Raw genomic sequence first — 12,644 nt, forward strand, 5'->3', positions numbered from 1 at the left:
GGCCCCTACTGACGATTCTAAGGCCGCGGGGCATAGCGGTGGCTCCTTACTTAGACGACATCCTGATCCAGGCGTCGACTTTTGTTAAAGCGCCAAGTCCCATACGGATATTGTTCTGGCCTTTCTAAGGTCTCACGGGTGGAAGGTGAACAGAGAAAAGAGTTCTCTCTCCCCCCTCACAAGAGTTTCCTTCCTAGGAACTCTGATAGATTCAGTAGAAATGAAAATTTTTCTGACAGAGGTCAGGATATAAACATTCTGGAACAAAGAGCAATATTCAATGCTCTCCAGGCTTGGCCTCAACTAGCTACGGCCAGGTTCATCAGATTTCAGTCGGACAATATCACGACTGTAGCCTATATCAACCATCAGGGGGAAAAAGGAGTCCCCTGGCAATGATGGAGGTTTCCAGGATAATTCTTTGGGCAGAGGTTCACTCTTGCCATCTCTCATCTATCCATATCCCAGGAGTAGAGAACTGGGAGGCGGATTTTCTAAGTCGGCAGACTTTTCATCCGGGGGAGTGGGAACTCCATCCGGAGGTATTTGCCCAGCTGATTCAACTATGGGGCAAACCAGAACTGGATTTGATGGCGTCTCGTCAGAACGCCAAACTTCCTCGTTACGGGTCCAGGTCAAGGGATCCCCAGGCAGCGCTGATAGATGCTCTAGCAGTGCCCTGGTCCTTCAGCCTGGCTTATGTGTTTCCACCCTTTCCTCTCCTCCCACGTCTGATTGCCAAGATCAAGCAGGAGAGAGCTTCTGTGATTTTGATAGCACCTGCGTGGCCACGCAGGACTTGGTATGCAGATCTGGTGGACATGTCATCCTTTCCACCATGGACTCTGCCGCTGAGGCAGGACCTTCTACTCCAAGGTCCTTTCAAACATCCAAATCTAATTTCTCTGCGTCTGACTGCTTGGAGATTGAACGCTTGATTTTATCAAAACGTGGCTTCTCCGAGTCGGTCATTGATACCTTGATTCAGGCTCGTAAGCCTGTCACCACGAAAATCTATCATAAGATATGGTGTAAATATCTTCATTGGTGTGAATCCAAGGGTTACTCATGGAGTAAGGTCAGGATTCCTAGGATATTGTCTTTTCTCCAAGAAGGATTGGAAAAAGGATTATCGGTTAGTTCCTTAAAGGGACAGATTTCTGCTCTGTCTATTCTTTTGCACAAGCGTCTGGCAGATGTTCCAGATGTTCAGTCGTTTTGTCAGGCTTTAGTTAGAATCAAGTCTGTGTTTAAACCTGTTGCTCCGCCATGGAGTTTAAATTTAGTTCTTAAAGTTCTTCAAGGGGTTCCGTTTAAACCTTTGCATTCCATAGATATCAAGCTTTTATCTTGGAAAGTTTTGTTCTTAGTAGCTATCTCTTCGGCTCGAAGAGTTTCAGAATTATCAGCCTTACAGTGTGATTCCCCTTATCTGGTCTTCCATGCAGATAAGATAGTTTTGCGTACCAAACCTGGGTTTCTTCCTAAGGTGGTTTCTAATAAGAATATCAATCAGGAGATTGTTGTTCCGTCACTGTGTCCTAATCCTTCTTCAAAGAAGGAACGTCTGTTACACAATCTTGACGTGGTTCGTGCTTTAAAGTTCTATTTACAAGCTACTAAGGAGTTTCGTCAAACATCTGCATTGGTTGTTGTCTACTCTGGAAAGAGAAAAGGCCAAAAGGCTTCGGCAACTTCTCTTTCTTTTTGGCTAAGAAGCATATTCCATTTAGCTTATGAGACTGCTGGCCAGCAGCCTCCTGAAAGAATTACAGCTCATTCCACTAGAGCGGTAGCTTCCACATGGGCTTTTAAAAATGAGGCCTCTGTTGAACAGATTTGTAAGGCGGCGACTTGGTCTTCGTTTCATACTTTTTCTAAATTCTACAAATTTGATACTTTTGCTTCCTCAGAGGTTATTTTTGGGAGAAAGGTCTTACAGGCAGTGGTGCCTTCCATTTAAGTGCCTGCCTTGTCCCTCCCTTCATCCGTGTCCCCTTTGGTATTAGTATACCACAAGTAATGGATGAACCCGTGGACTGGATACACCTTACAAGAGAAAACAAAATTTATGCTTACCTGATAAATTTCTTTCTCTTGTGGTGTATCCAGTCCACGGCCCGCCCTGTCACTTTAAAGCAGGTGTTTTTTATTTTAAAACTACAGTCACCACTGCACCCTATAATTTCTCCTTTTTCTTCTTGTCTTCGGTCGAATGACTGGAGGTGGGGGTTAGGGGAGGAGCTATATAGACAACTCTGCTGTGGGTGTCCTCTTGCAGCTTCCTGTTGGGAAGGAGAATATCCCACAAGTAATGGATGAACCCGTGGACTGGATACACTACAAGAGAGAGAAATGTATCAGGTAAGCATAAATTTTGTTTTTTAACTGAAAACATGGGTGAGCTAATGACAATAGGCATAAATATTCAGTCACCAATCAGCAACTAGAACCTATGTTCCTTGCTGCTCCTGAGCTTCCCTAGATAAACCTTTCAGCAAAGGATAACAATAGAAGTAAATTAGAAAGCTGTTTAAAAATTGTATTCTCTATCTGAATCATGAAAGAAAAAGTTTGGGTTTTATGTCCCTTTAAACTGAATAGGGAAATAATATGAGTGTGCATGAAGCTCGGCCCCTTGCCTGTCCCAGGACAGACATACTGATTTGCTGCTTAAAGTCCTTTACAATGGGGGTGTGAATATTTTGGACATTTTGAGGTAAAATATATATATATTTTTTTTTACATAGAGATGTTCAGGGGATATTTTCTAGTCAGCTTTTTACAGCTATGCTGCATCACTTTCAAGTGTTTAAACATTTGGGTATCATTGCCCTATAAGTCATTAATATTTAAATATATTGTTAAATTGGTGTAGTCAAGCAGTGAAAGGGTTAATCAGTGCGATCCACCAGTCCTCTAGGGCACTTTGCTCTTGTGAACCACTTGTTCTCATTTGTTGAGTATTTGCTGTCTGATCGGATTTTGTGCAATGTGTCTGCAATACAGCTCATTTCTCTGTTTGTGTCTAAGTATGAATCTGTGTGTACTGCAGGGTTTGGCAAATACACAGAAGTACATAACCAATCAGATTTAATAAATGTGAACCAGGGGTATTCCTATTGCTATGCACTCTAAATGCTTCATTAATTTTATACCAAATTAATTATTCATGTTTGTGTTGTGGAGATGCACAATCGCTTATTATTATTAGTATTATTATCATTAGTAGTAGTATTAATAATTGTTCAGTATTATACATGAGGTACAATAAATATAGACAAGACAGAGAGGACACATTGGGACTGAATGATTACAAGGCCCGCTTTCTAAAAAGCTTAAAATCTAAGTGGTAGTTGTGGACAATAGATGAGGGAGTAGCTTGTGGTGAGTGCTGGTTGTAGGTCTTGGATGAGCAATACGGGTACAAGATTAGATGGTATGCTACTCTAAAGTGTTAGGCTTTGAATGCTGGTTAGTGTCCTACAGATGGGGAGGAGAGCTCTGGTTCCATATGAGAACAGATGCCAGATTGTTACCGACGGTCACACTGTGTGTTTGTCAACGTCTGTAACGATCATCTGCTGGTGCCGGCAGGAGATATGGGAGGGAAAGCGGGAGGCGGTGGGTGGCCCAATGATGGAGGGAGGGAGTGGGATGGGCACTACACTACAGAAAGAAAGAAAAAAGAAGGGAGATGGAGGGATGGGGAACTACACTACAGAAAAAAGGCGGAATGGGGGGTAGAAGGCCCTAACTAAGGATCGCATACTGGCAGACTGTCTGCCAGTTCCTAAGATGGTGGTGACCATTGGGGGTGAGGAGAGCTGTTTGGGAGAGATAAAGTAGGGATCAGCGGGTGGAAGGGTAATCTCTACACTACAGCTAAAATTAACCTTACAAGTTACCTGATTAACCACTTCACTGCCTGGAATGTGTTGTGCGCAGCTGCAATCATTCTAATTACCAAAAAACAATGACAAAGCCATATATGCCTGCTATTTCTGAGCAAAGGGGATCCCAGAGAAGCTTTTACAATCATTTGTGTCATGATTGCACAAGTGGTACGTAAACAATTTCAGTGAGAAACACTAACGGCTAGATTACGAGTCTTGTGTTATGAGCGGTGCAGTGCTACCGTGCAGTTTTTTCTCACCGCTCCAATACCACACTCCAATACCAGCGCTGCTTGAGTCAGCGGTGAGCTGGTTGTACGTGCTCGTGCACGATTTCCCCATAGACATCAATGGGGAGAGCCGGCTGAGAAAAAGTCTAACACCTGCAAAAAAGCAGTGTAAAACTCAACTCAGTAACGCAGCCCCATTGATTCCTATGGGGAAACACATTTTATGTTTACACCTAACACCCTAACATGATCCCCGAGTCTAAACACCTCTAATGTTACACTTGTAGAATAGTTATTAAATAGTTATTAACTATTTAATAACTACCTAGCTAAAATAAATACAAATTGACCTGTAAAATAAAACCTAACCTAAGTTACACTAACACCTAACCTTACACTACAATTAAATCAATTCCCTACATTAAATACAATTAAATAAATTAAATTAGCTAAATCACAAAAACAAATAGACACTAAATTACAGAAAATAAAAAACAAATTACAGATCTTTAAACTAATTACACCTAATCTAATAGCCCTATCAAAATAAAAAAAGCCCCCCCAAAATAAAAAAAAACCCTAGCCTAAACTAAACTACCAATAGCCCTTGAAAAGGCCTTTTGCGGGGCATTGCCCCAAAGAAATCAGCTATTTTACCTGTAAACAAATACAAACACCCCCCCAACAGTAAAACCCACCACCCACACAACCAACCCCCCAAATAAAAGCCAAACTAAAGAAACCTAAGATCCCCATTGCCCTGAAAATGGCATTTGGATGGGCATTGCCCTTAAAAGGGCATTTAGCTCTATTGCTGCCCAAAGCCCTAACCTAAAAAATAAACCCACCCAATACACTCTTAAAAAAATCCTAACACTAACCCCCGAAGATTCACTTACCGGGAGAAGTCTTCATCCAAGCGGCAAGAAGTCCTCAACAGTTAGGTTTTATTTTACAGGTCAATTTATATTTATTTTAGCTAGGTAGTTATTAAATAGTTAATAACTATTTAATAACTATTCTACCAAGTTAAAATAAATACAAACTTGCCTGTAAAATAAAAAATAAACCCTAAGCTAGCTACAATGTAACTATTAGTTATATTGTAGCTAGCTTAGGGTTTATTTTATAGGTAAGTATTTAGTTTTAAATAGGAATAATTTAGGTAATGATAGGAATTTTATTTAGATTTATTTTAATTATATTTAAGTTAGGGGGTGTTAGGGTTAGGTTTAAAGGGTTAATAAATTTAGAATAGTGGCGGCGACATTTGGGGCGGCAGATTAGGGGTTAATAAATGTAGGTAGGTGGCGGCGATGTTGGGGGCATCAGATTAGGGGTTAATAAATATAATGTAGGTGGCGGCGATGTCCGGAGCGGAAGATTAGGGGTTAATAAGTATAATGTAGTTGGCGGTGATGTTAGGGGCGGCATAAGGGGTTAATAATATTTAACTAGTGTTTGCGAGGCGGGAGTGCGGCGGTTTAGGGGTTAATATGTTTATTATAGTGGCGGTGATATCCGGAGCGGCAGATTAGGGGCTCAAAATTTTATTTTAGTGTTTGCGATGCAGAAGGGCCTCGGTTTATGGGTTAATAGGTAGTTTATGGGTGTTAGTGTTTAGCACTTTAGTTATGAGTTTTATGCTACAGCGTTGTGTAAAACTCATAACTACTGACTTTAGAATGCTTTTTAGCCTCCCAGGACAAACTTGTCATGCCAGCGCTATGGAAGTCCCATAGAAAAAAGGCTTTATGAACTTTACATAAGTCGGTTTGTGGTAAGGCCAACAAAGTGTGCGGTACACCTATACCTGCAAGACTCGTAATAGCAGCGGGCGTAAAAAGCAGAGTTAGGACCTGTTAACACTGCTTTTTTACCTTAACGCACAACTCGTAATCTAGCCGAAAGTTTGTGAAAAAATTTTTTAAACATTTTTATATGATCGCAATTGGTGGTGTAATGGTGGCATGAAATATACCTAAATGGTCTTAGATCAAAAAATTTGGGTTGCCTTCTTAAAAACATATAGTTTTGATAAGTAAATAAAAAAAAATAATAATAAGGCTCTATTTCTGTTTGAATGGAGTGATAGCAAAAATGCTAAAAATTCTCTGGTATTTTGGAAAAGTTCTTCTCTGAAATTCCCGGTAGCAAAGGGGTTAATGGGACATAATACACATATGCTAAATCACTTGAAAGTGATGCAGCATAACTGTAAAATACTGACATGAAAATATCACCTGGACATCTCTTAGTAAAAAAGATATTGTACCTCAAAATTTCTTCATCTCACAATAGTAAGTGCTCTGTGAACTGTCCAGCTGCAAGTTGTAAATTTTTTTGCCAATCAGCATCAGCAGCTCTGAGGTCATGGTTTGCTTTACTGTGTTCTCATGGGATTTCACTGAAATATTGGGAGATTTCATAGCAGACTTTCTTAAAATGAGTAGGGAAATAAAATCACTGTGCCTGTACATGCAATTTGCATGCTCCCTTGCATAAAGTAGTGTGTGCTACCATGTTGTAACCTAGGTTTCTCTGGTTTTAAAAACCTGTTATGTTATCTTATCCCCTCTGCTAAGGCCAATTAAGGGAAAAGTACAAATAGACTAATAAAGTGGCTATTTTACAGTGTTTAATGGGACAATGTTCTGTAAAAATCTTTTTTTCCTTAATGTGTTTACAATTACTTGTTATACCAGCTGCATAATTTTAAATGTATAGGAATTGGCTCATTTAGGTATATTTATGTATATTAATTAGTTGTCTCTCCTAATTTAAGCATAGCCAAATGAAATGGGCTGAGCTGGCAGGGAGAGCATATCTCATTAGATTTTCTTTCTATGTTTAAACAAAATTCCCCTTATATTATCTCTCTGTACACACTGAGACCAATACTTAGACTCTGATATTCAAAGATTCTCCAGCTTGGATAGAAATTGTAGTTCAGACTTCATCAAGGCTGAACTCACTGAATTTTCGAAAAAAGGGCAGAACTCTCCAGCAGTGCGAGATCTCTCTCATTTATGTATGTGAATCAGAGACAAGCCCAATGCAATACAGCACTGTGTGATATGAGAGTTTTGTTACACTTACACTTTGTGCATGGTATTTTATATTACTATACATTTCAGATTGGGTCCTTTAAGTATTATTGCATTTAAGCTTTGCATTTTCTCATTTATATTTTAATACATTTAGATTTAGCTCTACTAGTAATTTTACACATTCTGATTATGCTTTGAAAGTTTCTGTGTTACTTTAATAACTTAGGATCATACTTTGTATACAGGGAGTGCAGAATTATTAGGCAAGTTGTATTTCTTTCATGTAATTAGCAAGAGTCCATGAGCTAGTGACGTATGGGATATACATTCCTACCAGGAGGGGCAAAGTTTCCCAAACCTCAAAATGCCTATAAATACACCCCTCACCACACCCACAATTCAGTTTTACAAACTTTGCCTCCGATGGAGGTGGTGAAGTAAGTTTGTGCTAGATTCTACGTTGATATGCGCTCCGCAGCAAGTTGGAGCCCGATTTTCCTCTCAGTGTGCAGTGAATGTCAGAGGGATGTGAGGAGAGTATTGCCTATTTGAATGCAGTGATCTCCTTCTAAGGGGTCTATTTCATAGGTTCTCTGTTATCGGTCGTAGAGATTCATCTCTTACCTCCCTTTTCAGATCGACGATATACTCTTATATATACCATTACCTCTGCTGATTCTCGTTTCAGTACTGGTTTGGCTATCTGCTATATGTAGATGAGTGTCCTGGGGTAAGTAAGTCTTATTTTCTGTGACACTCCTAGCTATGGTTGGGCACTTTGTTTATAAAGTTCTAAATATATGTATTCAAACATTTATTTGCCTTGACTCAGAATGTTCAACTTTCCTTATTTTCAGACAGTCAGTTTCATATTTGGGATAATGCATTTTAATTTAACATTTTTCTTACCTTAAAATTTGACTTTTTCCCTGTGGGCTGTTAGGCTCGCGGGGGCTGAAAATGCTTCATTTTATTGCGTCATTCTTGGCGCAGACTTTTTTGGCGCAAAAATTCTATTTCCGTTTCCGGCGTCATACGTGTCGCCGGAAGTTGCGTCATTTTTTTGACGTTATTTTGCGCCAAAAATGTCGGCGTTCCGGATGTGGCGTCATTTTTGGCGCCAAAAAGCATTTAGGCGCCAAATAATGTGGGCGTCTTATTTGGCGCGAAAAAATATGGGCGTCACTTTTGTCTCCACATTATTTAAGTCTCATTTTTTCTTGCTTCTGGTTGCTAGAAGCTTGTTCTTTGGCATTTTTTCCCATTCCTGAAACTGTCATTTAAGGAATTTGATCAATTTTGCTTTATATATATGTTGTTTTTTCTCTTACATATTGCAAGATGTCTCACGTTGCATCTGAGTCAGAAGATACTACAGGAAAATCGCTGTCAAGTGCTGAATCTACCAAAGCTAAGTGTATCTGCTGTAAACTTTTGGTAGCTATTCCTCCAGCTGTTGTTTGTATTGATTGTCATGACAAACTTGTTAAAGCAGATAATATTTCCTTTAGTAAAGTACCATTGCCTGTTGCAGTTCCTTCAACATCTAAGGTGCAGAATGTTCCTGATAATATAAGAGATTTTGTTTCTGAATCCATAAAGAAGGCTATGTCTGTTATTTCTCCTTCTAGTAAACGTAAAAAATCTTTTAAAACTTCTCTCCCTACAGATGAATTTTTAACTGAACATCATCATTCTGATTCTGATGATTCCTCTGGTTCAGAGGATTCTGTCTCAGAGGTTGATGCTGATAAATCTTCATATTTATTTAAAATGGAATTTATTCGTTCTTTACTTAAAGAAGTCCTAATTGCTTTAGAAATAGAGGATTCTGGTCCTCTTGATACTAAATCTAAACGTTTAAATAAGGTTTTTAAATCTCCTGTAGTTATTCCAGAAGTTTTTCCTGTCCCTGATGCTATTTCTGCAGTAATTTCCAAAGAATGGGATAATTTGGGTAATTCATTTACTCCTTCTAAACGTTTTAAGCAATTATATCCTGTGCCGTCTGACAGATTAGAATTTTGGGACAAGATCCCTAAAGTTGATGGGGCTATTTCTACCCTTGCTAAACGTACTACTATTCCTACGTCAGATGGTACTTCGTTTAAGGATCCTCTAGATAGGAAAATTGAGTCCTTTCTAAGAAAAGCTTATCTGTGTTCAGGTAATCTTCTTAGACCTGCTATATCTTTGGCTGATGTTGCTGCAGCTTCAACTTTTTGGTTGGAAACTTTAGCGCAACAAGTAACACATCGTGATTCTCATGATATTATTATTCTTCTTCAACATGCTAATAATTTTATCTGTGATGCTATTTTTGATATTATCAGAGTTGATGTCAGGTTTATGTCTCTAGCTATTTTAGCTAGAAGAGCTTTATGGCTTAAAACTTGGAATGCTGATATGGCTTCTAAATCAACTTTACTTTCCATTTCTTTCCAGGGTAACAAATTATTTGGTTCTCAGTTGGATTCCATTATTTCAACTGTTACTGGTGGGAAAGGAACTTTTTTACCACAGGATAAAAAATCTAAAGGTAAAAACAGGGCTAATAATCGTTTTCGTTCCTTTCGTTTCAACAAAGAACAAAAGCCTGATCCTTCATCCTCAGGAGCAGTTTCAGTTTGGAGACCATCTCCAGTCTGGAATAAATCCAAGCCAGCTAGAAAGGCAAAGCCTGCTTCTAAGTCCACATGAAGGTGCGGCCCTCATTCCAGCTCAACTGGTAGGGGGCAGGTTACGTTTTTTCAAGGAAATTTGGATCAATTCTGTTCACAATCTTTGGATTCAGAGCATTGTTTCAGAAGGGTACAGAATTGGTTTCAAGTTGAGACCTCCTGCAAAGAGATTTTTTCTTTCCCGTGTCCCAGTAAATCCAGTAAAAGCTCAAGCATTTCTGAAATGTGTTTCAGATCTAGAGTTGACTGGAGTAATTATGCCAGTTCCAGTTCCGGAACAGGGGATGGGGTTTTATTCAAATCTCTTCATTGTACCAAAGAAGGAGAATTCTTTCAGACCAGTTCTGGATCTAAAAATATTGAATCGTTATGTAAGGATACCAACGTTCAAGATGGTAACTGTAAGGACTATCTTACCTTTTGTTCAGCAAGGGAATTATATGTCCACAATAGATTTACAGGATGCATATCTGCATATTCCGATTCATCCAGATCATTATCAGTTCCTGAGATTCTCGTTTCTGGACAAGCATTACCAGTTTGTGGCTCTGCCGTTTGGCCTAGCTACAGCTCCAAGAATTTTTACAAAGGTTCTCGGTGCCCTGCTGTCTGTAATCAGAGAACAGGGTATTGTGGTATTTCCTTATTTGGACGATATCTTGGTACTTGCTCAGTCTTTACATTTAGCAGAATCTCATACGAATCGACTTGTGTTGTTTCTTCAAGATCATGGTTGGAGGATCAATTTACAAAAAAGTTCTTTGATTCCTCAGACAAGGGTAATCTTTCTGGGTTTCCAGATGGATTCAGTGTCCATGACTCTGTCTTTAACAGACAAGAGACGTCTAAAGTTGATTACAGCTTGTCGAAACCTTCAGTCTCAATCATTCCCTTCGGTAGCCTTATGCATGGAAATTCTAGGTCTTATGACTGCTGCATCGGACGCGATCCCCTTTGCTCGTTTTCACATGCGACCTCTTCAGCTCTGTATGCTGAAGCAATGGTGCAAGGATTACACGAAGATATCTCAATTAATATCTTTAAAACCGATTGTTCGACACTCTCTAACATGGTGGACAGATCACCATCGTTTAATTCAGGGGGCTTCTTTTGTGCTTCCGACCTGGACTGTAATTTCAACAGATGCAAGTCTCACAGGTTGGGGAGCTGTGTGGGGATCTCTGACGGCACAAGGAGTTTGGGAATCTCAGGAGGTGAGATTACCGATCAATATTTTGGAACTCCGTGCAATTTTCAGAGCTCTTCAGTTTTGGCCTCTTCTGAAGAGAGAATCGTTCATTTGTTTTCAGACAGACAATGTCACAACTGTGGCATACATCAATCATCAAGGAGGGACTCACAGTCCTCTGGCTATGAAAGAAGTATCTCGAATTTTGGTTTGGGCGGAATCCAGCTCCTGTCTAATCTCTGCGGTTCATGTCCCAGGTGTAGACAATTGGGAAGCGGATTATCTCAGTCGCCAAACGTTGCATCCGGGCGAATGGTCTCTTCACCCAGAGGTATTTCTTCAGATTGTTCAAATGTGGGAACTTCCAGAAATAGATCTGATGGCGTCCCATCTAAACAAGAAACTTCCCAGGTATCTGTCCAGATCCCGGGATCCTCAGGCGGAGGCAGTGGATGCATTATCACTTCCTTGGAAGTATCATCCTGCCTATATCTTTCCGCCTCTAGTTCTTCTTCCAAGGGTAATCTCCAAGATTCTGAAGGAATGCCCGTTTGTTTTGCTGGTAGCTCCGGCATGGCCTCACAGGTTTTGGTATGCGGATCTTGTCCGGATGGCCTCTTGCCAACCGTGGACTCTTCCGTTAAGACCAGACCTTCTGTCACAAGGTCCTTTTTTCCATCAGGATCTGAAATCCTTAAATTTAAAGGTATGGAGATTGAACGCTTGATTCTTGGTCAAAGAGGTTTCTCTGACTCTGTGATTAATACTATGTTACAGGCTCGTAAATCTGTATCTCGAGAGATATATTATAGAGTCTGGAAGACTTATATTTCTTGGTGTCTTTCTCATCATTTTTCCTGGCATTCTTTTAGAATACCAAGAATTTTACAGTTCCTTCAGGATGGTTTAGATAAGGGTTTGTCCGCAAGTTCTTTGAAAGGACAAATCTCTGCTCTTTCTGTTCTTTTTCACAGAAAGATTGCTATTCTTCCTGATATTCATTGTTTTGTACAAGCTTTGGTTCGTATAAAACCTGTCATTAAGTCAATTTCTCCTCCTTGGAGTTTGAATTTGGTTCTGGGAGCTCTTCAAGCTCCTCCGTTTGAACCTATGCATTCATTGGACATTAAATTACTTTCTTGGAAAGTTTTGTTCCTTTTGGCCATCTCTTCTGCCAGAAGAGTTTCTGAATTATCTGCTCTTTCTTGTGAGTCTCCTTTTCTGATTTTTCATCAGGATAAGGCGGTGTTGCGAACTTCTTTTGAATTTTTACCTAAAGTTGTGAATTCCAACAACATTAGTAGAGAAATTGTGGTTCCTTCATTATGTCCTAATCCTAAGAATTCTAAGGAGAAATCGTTGCATTCTTTGGATGTTGTTAGAGCTTTGAAATATTATGTTGAAGCTACGAAATCTTTTCGTAAGACTTCTAGTCTATTTGTTATCTTTTCCGGTTCTAGAAAAGGCCAGAAAGCTTCTGCCATTTCTTTGGCATCTTGGTTGAAATCTTTAATTCATCTTGCCTATGTTGAGTCGGGTAAAACTCCGCCTCAGAGAATTACAGCTCATTCTACTAGGTCAGTTTCTACTTCCTGGGC

This window comes from Bombina bombina, chromosome 6 (genome assembly GCF_027579735.1).
Source record: "Bombina bombina isolate aBomBom1 chromosome 6, aBomBom1.pri, whole genome shotgun sequence".
NCBI classification, from domain to species: domain Eukaryota; kingdom Metazoa; phylum Chordata; class Amphibia; order Anura; family Bombinatoridae; genus Bombina; species Bombina bombina.